Raw genomic sequence first — 6684 nt, forward strand, 5'->3', positions numbered from 1 at the left:
TCCCACAATTTTCCCATGCTTAATTAACACACAATTCTATCTTAAGCCAACCAAAGATTCAATTGGGATGTATAATTGTTTTTCCGCTTAAGGCTAGTAATGTGGTAAAATGCAGAACAATTGGGATTTAAAAGCTCAGAGTGGCTAACAAAGGTAATTGAAAGGGTAGGCTTATTTGGGATAAGTGAGATAAACAAATAATGGCCGCAATCATATGCAAGCATATAAATATATTAAACATTGGACATATAGGATGAAACAAAATATAGATTACAATCATAGAGAAGTAAACACATAAGAAAAAAATAATTATGGTTAGATAGTGTAACCATGTATAAAGGCTCAAATCTCACAGGTTGTGTGTTCTGTAGCTCAAAAACCATGTTCCAAATACAACTTCCAGCAAATTTAACATGAGAGTTTTGATTAAAATTAGTGAAATTTTATTCTAAAAATAGGGTCTTAGAAGAAACTTACTGTCTTTTCAATCAAGTAGAACATGCATGCAACCAATCTATTACTATGCAATTTATCATATTCTACAAAAGAAAAACTAACTGAATATCCTATTTTATTGGTGTTAGGGAAGAGAATTTACATCCGGAAGTCAGGTACTGACCGACCTCCCCACACTTAAGGCTTTACACCGTCCTCGGTGCCATCTGTCAGGAACAAAGGTGGGCTGGTAGCAGTATCTCCACAGTCGGGACCGTCATGATTCCCTGTGCTGGTAAAGGAAGTGGAGTTCGAGGTGTCTGAGTCTCTATATTTTCCTTTAAGTAGCTCCTTGAGGTATGTGAATCAGCGCTTGTTACGGCGCTTTTGCAGCTTTGCTTTGTGTTCCTGTTGATCCAACCTTTCAAGTATCTGTTAGAGCAGTTAGTTTGTAGTAGGTGCTTGTGGTGTTGAAGGAGGAATCTCTTCAGTCGGTTCAGTGGGTTGGCTTGTAGTGGCTGCTGGAGGTCTGATATATTTCCCATTAGGGACATACAGATCATTGATAAGGGGATAATTTATATGCTTTTTGGCATTGTTTTTACATAGTTTTCAGTATAATTTAATTAGTTTTTAGTATATTTTTATTAGCTTTTAATTAAAATTCACATTTCGGGACTTTACTATGAGTTTGTGTGTTTTTATGTGATTTCAGGTATTTTCTGGCTGAAATTGAGGGACTTGAGCAAAAATTAGATTCAGAGGTTGAAGAAGGACTGCAGATGCTGTTGGATTCTGACCTCCCTGCACTCAAAGTGGATTTTCTGGAGCTACAGAACTCCAAATGGCGCGCTCTCCATTGCGTTGGAAAGTAGACATCCAGGGCTTTCTAGAAATATATAATACTCTATACTTTGCTCGATTTTAGACGATTCTGGAGTTAAACGCCAGAAACAGGTTGCAAAGTGGAGTTAAACACCAGAAACAGGTTACAAACTAGCGTTCAACTCCAAGAGAAGCCTCTACACGTGTAAAGCTCAATGCTCAGCCCAAGCACACACCAAGTGGGCCCCAGAAGTGGATTTCTGCATCATTTACTCATTTCTGTAAACCCTAGTAACTAGTTTAGCATAAATAGGACTTTTTACTATTGTATTATATCTTTAGATTATCTTTTGATCCTTTGATCACATTTAGGGGGCTGGCCATTCGGCCATGCCTGGACTTTATCACTTATGTATTTTCAACGGTAGAGTTTCTACACTCCATAGATTAAGGTGTGGAGCTGTGCTGTTCCTCATGAATTAATACAAAGTACTACTGCTTTTTCTATTCAATTAAAGCTTATTCCTTCTCTAAGATATCCATTCGCACCCAAGAACATGATGAATGTGATGATTATGTGACGCTCATCATCATTCTCACCTATGAATGCGTGCCTGACAAACACTTCCGTTCTACATGCAAACAAGCTAGAATGAGTATCTCTTAGATATCTAATACAGAGGACCGAGTCCGAGATATTAGAATCTTCGTGGTATAAGTTAGAACCCATGGACGGCCATTCTTGAGATCCAGAAAGTCTAAACCTTGTCTGTGGTATTCTGAGTAGGATCTGGGAAGGGATGGCTGTGACGAGCTTCAAACTCGCGAGTGCTGGGCGTAGTGACAGACGCAAAAGGATAGTAAATCCTATTCCAGTATGATCGAGAACTGACAGATGATTAGCCATGCAGTGACAGCGCCTTGGACCATTTTCACAGAGAGGATGGGATGTAGCCATTGACAAAGGTGATGCCCTACATAAAGCTTGCCATGGAAAGGAGTAGGAATGATTGGATGAAGACAGCAGGAAAGCAGAGGTTCAGAGGAACGAAAGCATCTCTATACGCTTATCTGAAATTCTCACCAATGAATTACATAAGTATCTCTATCCTAGCTTATATTTCAATTATCTTTTAATTATTAAAACTCTATAACCTTTTGAATCCGCCTGACTAGGATTTACAAGGTGACCATAGCTTGCTTCAAGCCGACAATCTTCGTGGGATTGACCCTTACTCACGTAAGTTTTATTACTAGGACGACCTAGTGCACTTGCTGGTTAGTTGTATCGAAATTGTGAAAAAGAAATAAAATTATGAACGTGCGTATTATGTTTTTAGCGCCGTTACCAAGGAATGAACGATCACGATTTCGTGCACCATGTTTTTGGCGCCGTTGCCGGGGATTGTTCGAGTTTGGACAACTGACGGTTCATCTTGTTGCTCAGATTAAGTAATTTTCTTGTTTCAACTTTTATTTTGTTTTCAAAAAAAAAAAGTTTTCAAAAATTTTTCAAAAATTTTTTCTTTCTTTTCGTTTTTCTAAAAATAAATTTTCAAAAATCCAAAAAAATTATAAAATCATAAAATCAAAAATAATTTTGTGTTTCTTGTTTCTTGGTGTTCATCTTGACATTCAAAGTGTTCTTGCATTCATTAGTTATTTTGATTCATAATTCTTATGTTTTATTTCAATTTAGTGTTTTTCTCTCTCATCATTAAAAATTCAAAAATCAAAAATATATCTTTCCTTGTTTTACTCATAAATTTCAATTTCAAAATTCTATCTTTTCAAATCTTTTTCAAAAATCAAATCTTTTTCATTTATTTTTATATATTTTTTCGAATTTTTTTTTAAAAATTGATTTTCAAAATCTTTTTCCTATTCTTACTTCATATTTTCAAAAATCTCACTAACATTTAATTTTTAGATTCAAAAATTTCAAGTTGTTACTTGCCTATTAAGAAAGGTTCAATCTTTAAATTTTAAAATCATATCTTTTTGTTTCTTGTTAGTCAAGTAATCAAATTTAATTTTCAAAATTATATCTTTTTTATTGCTAATTTCAAAATCTTTTTCAAAATCCAATCTTTTTAATTTCTTCTTCAATCATATCTTTTCAATCATATTTTTTTTTTTAATAAATTGCAATCATATCTTCTCAATCAAATCTTTTTCAATTAACTACTTGACTTTTTGTTTGATTTTAAAAGTTTTCTATTTCAATCATATCTTTTTCAAAAATCCTAACTACTTTTCTCTCTCCAATTTTCGAAAATCACTAACTTTTTTTCAAAATTCTTTTTAATTAACTAATTGTTTTAAATTTCAATTTTATTTTATTTCTTTTTATATTTTCGAATTCTAATTAATTAATTTAATAAAAACAAAAATATTTTCCTTTTATTTTAATTTGAAATTCGAATTCTTCATCTTCTCTCTTCTCCATTCTACTCTCCTATTCTTCTCCTCTTCTACTCACATAAAGGAATATCTATATTGTGACATAGAGGATTCCTCTTCTTCTCTGTTCTCTTCTTTTTCATATGAGCAGGAACAAGGATAAGAACATTCTTGTTGAAACTGATCCTTAACCTGAAAGGACTCTCAAGAGGAAGCTAAGAGAAGCTAAAACACAACACTCTGAAGAGGACTTTACTGAAATTTTCGAAAAAGAAGTTGAGATGGCCGAAACCAATAACAATAGTGGAGGTGCAAGGAAGATGCTTGGTGACTTTAATGCACCAAATTCCAATTTACATGGACGAAGCATCTCAATCCCTGCCATTGGAGCAAATAATTTTGAGGTGAAACCTCAATTAGTTTCTCTGATGCAACAGAACTGCAAGTTTCATGGACTTCCATCAGAAGATCCTTTTCAGTTCTTAACTGAATTCTTGCAAATCTGTGACACTGTTAAGACCAATGGGGTTGATCCCGAGGTCTACAAGCTTATGCTTTTCCCATTTGCTGTAAGAGACAGAGCTAGAATATGGTTGGACTCTCAACTTAAAGACAGCCTGAACTCTTGGGATAAGCTGGTCACGACTTTCTTAGCGAAGTTATTTCCTCCTCAAAAGCTTAGTAAGCTTAGAGTGGATGTTCAAACCTTCAAACAGAAAGAAGGTGAGTCCCTCTATGAAGCTTGGGAGAGATACAAGGAACTGACCAAAAAGTGTCCTTCTGATCTAACGACCCAACTCCCAGTATGCCATGGTCATACAAGAAGCCAAGTTTTACCAACTTGTTCTTCCGAATTATTAACTATTACTTAATATATGAGCCTGTTCCTTGTTAGAACATTGCCAATTTTACGGGTAACATTTTTTTTTTACTTATATCGTTGCGAGCGAGGGAGTAAAATAAATAAGCACACACTGATAGAAATAATAAGGAAGCATAAAGAAACATATAACTCAGCTAATATTGTACATCATGTATACTAAAACAACACATATAGTGTTCACACAAGATTAAGTTAGTTTACATCCTCGTCATCCTACGTAGCTAATATATACACGACACTCCCAGGCCTGGCCCTTACAAAAAGCCGTTAAGCTGGTGCCCAGGCTAGCCTAACCACTATATAGCTCCTAGCTCTCAGGTGTACTAACACAAATGAGAGACTAACTAACAGATAATGTTAGACTAGAGTGTCATCAAAAGAATTCCCCTACTGCTGTCGGACTATATCTACACGTGGTCGATCGAAAGATCGTCATGAGGCTCATCCATCTCCTCATCCTGATCTATCTCTATCTCAGGATCCTCCTCCTCCTCATCGTCCGCAGCTACAGCTATACCTCAGATCCACCAGAAATACTGCTGCCACTATGTACAAAACCATTCACGAGCACAGGTCCGTTTGCGTAAATAGGAGTTACCCCATCGTCCAGTAGTGCCGGCTCATCAGGCTGTGGAAAGTCAGAGATTGGCTCAGGGGGAAAGTCCCACTCCGGTGGAATCATAGGTACGTAGTCTCCAGCTAACTCAGGCTCATCAGGAATGATAGGCTCAGGTACCACCTCATTCAAAGGTTGAGCTGGTATAGGGTGTCCGGGACCATCAGGAAAAGGATGTCCAGGTGCGTCAGGGTGTAACCAGGATAAGGGAAAGTCGTAGGGATCATCAGGATCAAAAAGCGGACTATACAAAATATGTTAAAAGGGACGGTTTTGTAACGCATAACGTCTGTTACGAAGCTCCGCACTCAGAATGTTGTAACCATAGTACACTAGATCCTCGTAAATGTGTAGGTCGTCGACTTTATAGAATATCACGCCCATTTCCATCTGAAGGGGAGGAAGGGAGAGAAGGGGTAAGAACTGGGAAGTCCTTAGTAGGGTCGGGGTTATTAGTTACGTTCAATTATTTGGGGGTCGATTAGCAGACGAATAATAGAATATAGCGAAGCAGTAAACAGAAGATAAAGACAAAAAGAGAAACTAGAGACAATAGAAAGCAGAACACAAAAAAAAGAATACAAGAAAATAAAGCATAGAAATAGCATACAAGCAGACAAACACAAAGAAATAGATCACACACAGAAAGGAATGCAACAAAGAATGATGCGCAGACAAGAATGATGCATGTCTAGTCCTAGTGCAGGTAATGAGCTCGTTTTTCAGTTTCTACCCGCTCCCGACGTAACCCAGCATTACCAGCCGGATATGGCTTTGCTGTTGGCAATACCCCTGTGTACAGGAAATAACCCCTCTGCCACCACAGGGTCCACTGGACGCAGGAAATAACATATTTGCCACTGCAGGGATGTATGCCGAAACACCTTCTGTATACAGGAAATAACACCTCTGCCACTACAGAAATGGAACAGGTGGTCACGGTACTTCTGTAGTAGGAAATAACCCCTCTGCTTTATAGAATTAAAATATGGATCTGTACCGCAGGAAAGCGTTCTCAGTGGTCGTACCACCATCTATCTGACTGCCACAATGCAGCATATGAACATATAGATATCTCTGAGGTTGCCTTAATGCAACAAATGACCTCTCAATAGGTCCTCTGCTCTTTATCATATTACTTTCTTTTTTTTGTCTCTTTATTCTGCTCTGTTTGTTCTTTTCTCTGTGCTTCCTTACTTTATTCTGCTTTCTCTGTTTAACGTATGTATTTAAAGCTTATGTAAATTTCGTTATGATTAGTTAGCCTGTCCCAAGTATAGGTTCATTAAGTCTATACTAAAACAGTTTAACTTTTCATATAATACCTAACCCTATTCGCAATTCAAGGACTAACTATGTTGCCCTAGTTCGTTCACTAGTCTCTGTCTATTTTTCTGTCATTAAAACTTTACAGACTTTTTCTTCGATTTTTATCTTTTCTTCAACTTCTTATCTTTCTTTTATCTTTGCCTCACTAATATGTTCTTACCACTCCCTAAGTGTTTTATGAATGTAATTATGA

The 6684-nt window shown here is 36.7% G+C and overlaps 1 non-coding gene across 1 annotated transcript; it reads right to left on the reverse strand.

Annotated features, from left to right (window-relative positions):
* Positions 1-4346: 4346 nt before the first annotated feature.
* LOC112745560 (small nucleolar RNA R71) lies at positions 4347-4450 on the reverse strand. The gene has a single exon (XR_003173480.1). It is a non-coding gene; the product is annotated as a small nucleolar RNA R71 (small nucleolar RNA).
* Positions 4451-6684: the final 2234 nt, after the last annotated feature.

This window comes from Arachis hypogaea, chromosome 14 (genome assembly GCF_003086295.3).
Source record: "Arachis hypogaea cultivar Tifrunner chromosome 14, arahy.Tifrunner.gnm2.J5K5, whole genome shotgun sequence".
NCBI classification, from domain to species: Eukaryota; Viridiplantae; Streptophyta; class Magnoliopsida; order Fabales; family Fabaceae; genus Arachis; species Arachis hypogaea.